This window comes from Paralichthys olivaceus, chromosome 21, assembly GCF_024713975.1.
Source record: "Paralichthys olivaceus isolate ysfri-2021 chromosome 21, ASM2471397v2, whole genome shotgun sequence".
Classification (NCBI taxonomy): domain Eukaryota; kingdom Metazoa; phylum Chordata; class Actinopteri; order Pleuronectiformes; family Paralichthyidae; genus Paralichthys; species Paralichthys olivaceus.
Window position 1 is genome coordinate 519,008 of NC_091113.1, and position 2,696 is coordinate 521,703.

Here is a 2,696-nt window from a genome sequence, read left to right on the forward strand (position 1 = left end):
TTTAAACTTGTGTGTGTGTTTCTGACCTCTGACCTCTGACCTCTGACCCTGGATCCGTTGTGAGGCTTTTTAAAGGAGACGGATTTTACGGAACAAGAAAAGTGATAATTTCTCTTAAATAGATTCTTAAAATCCTTTTAACTCAGTTTTAGTTGATTGTGTTCACAACACGTCATGTATGTTGTTATATGTATAAATAATATATTTCATGTCACGTTTTTATCGACGACTGCTCCAGAGTTCAGACCAGGAGGCGGAGCTTCGGTCTTCGTGTGTGTGTCTGTGTGTATTGCAGCATCGCACAAAAACAAAGATGGCGGCAGTAAAAATCATCATCAGCTCTTAAATCTCTCACAACATTTTACAGCCTCCACTTTTATGAGTCCACTGATGGAGACTGAAGATTGAAACACACACACACACACACACACACACACACACACACACACACACACACACACACACACACTGGGATTAGTGTGTGTTGTGTCACTGTACACTCTCATTTCCCATGATGCACTGTGACAGTCTCTCTGCAGGACGTGTTCTGAACTCAACACTGTTAGAGTCTGCACCTGAGAGCTGCTGAGCATTCTGGGTTCAGAAAGCTGGTGGAAGGATGTGGTGTCTACAGCGCCCCCTAGTTTCTCTGTTAGCTTGCAGAATGAGACTGACGACCTCTGACCTCTGACCTCAGTGTTTGCTGTGACCTGTCGACACCAGGACGTCAGAGAGAAGCTTTAGTTGTTTAGATGTTTCCTGAAACCGGAGAGAAAATGATTCTCCTCACTTTTAATGAACCAACGAGCCGTTTAGATTCATTCTGCCAGAAGCTGCAATTTTCTAAATGAGTCAAATTCTCATTTTCTTCTTTGGCTGCAGAACGTTTTCATTCACTTTCTTCTTCCTCCTCCGGAAAATTCATTTAGTTAAAATGTGTAAAGTAAAGTATGAAGGAATAAAAGTGAATAAACTTTAGTGTCTTTATTTAAGAATCTGGGTTTAAATGATCACTTTATTCTGCTTTTTATTTATTCTGACTTCAAACTGTTGTACGTGATAAATAATCTCACTTTATTTCTCAGTGTGTTTGTAGTGAAGCAGAAGAAAACCTCATTATTCTTTAGGATCATTTTATTACTGAGTTCAATGTGCAGAGTGAAATAGAATACACACAGTACACACAATGCAATACACACAGTACAATAAACACAGTACACTCACATACATGCTTCATCACTTGATGTCGTCTGTGATGAGTCTGATGCGAGCTGCTCTGGCGGCTCCTCTGTCACGAGCCGGGTTTTACATCCAGGTTCTTCAGTGTCGCCGTGGAGACGAGTCCTCAGGTTCGTCTTTTCATTTCCTGATTGTTTCAGTCGAACGGGTTTTTATCGACGGACTTTCTTTAATCGACGGATCTGTGTCACGTGTTGTTGACAGAAACCTACTTTGATTTTTCAGTCAGATGTCCCATCTGCTAACATGGAGGAGGAGGGTTTATGAGCTATACTGCAGACAGCCACCAGGGGGCGATGCTTTGGCTGTCATATCATCCATGTGTGTGTAAAAATGTGATGGACTGGTTTGAGAGCAGCGGTAAATGAAGCTGGAGGACGATGACCTGCAGGAAACGATCCCACGACTCAAGTTCACCTGAGCTCAAGTGATTTATTAGTTTTAACAGGTTTCAGCAGCAGAGACTCACAGGAAGTCATTGGTTTACATCCACTGATGTTTTCCTGGGGGACATGAAGGTTTGTCCTCCTCCTCCTCCTCCACCTCCACCTCCTCCTCCTCCTCCACCTCCACCTCCTCCTCCTCTACCTCCTCCTCCTCCACCTCCTCCTCCTCTACCTCCTCCTCCTCCACCTCCTCCCTGCTGGAATCATTCGGTTCATCCTGGTCATGAAAGACTGAACCTGTCGTCAGCTGCCAGGAACCACCGGCAGCGAAGAGGCCGAACATAAAACATCAAATATTCAGCTTCTGTGAACGAGTCCAGGTTGTTGTTCAGACGAGAGCCAGTCGAACAGACCGGCCCCAGAGCGACGACTTTCACCTGTGATGCTGGATTCTGTGTTTTTAAATTCAGAGTCTCATGAGTTTTTCAGTTCGTTGTGAAAATCTGCAGGAGATGATGAAAATGGAGGATGATTTTATTTCCTCTCATTTCTTGAATGAAATAAAAAACATTCATCCTGAGAAGCTTCAGGAACGAGGAGTTTGATCTTCTGAGGAAGAAGCTGATAATCGATCCTGATCGCTTCTGTTTCAGGTCGTCAGTGGATCAGTTTGATTTCCAGCTCTGAGACCAAACGTTCAGAAGAAGAAAACTCATTTCTGTGATATACACATATAAATATATAATAATATACACATATATACACATATATATATATATATATATGTGTATATATGTGTGTATGTATCTCTGAGGATAAACAGAGTGTAGCTTCAGTCCAGAGCAACACAACCTGCAGCTGTTTATTACAGATGTTTCACTACATTGCAGAATAAAGCTCCATCAGGTCGACATGTGCTCAATATTATCTTGACTCTGAATAATTTAAACTGCTCAAACTTTTCTGAGACAGAAAATCATTTGCTTTAACTTCAGCTCATCTTCTTCTGTTGCCTCCAGATCTCTACAAAACAAATATGGACCAGCTTTGGTTGACATGTGCTGTCGCTAT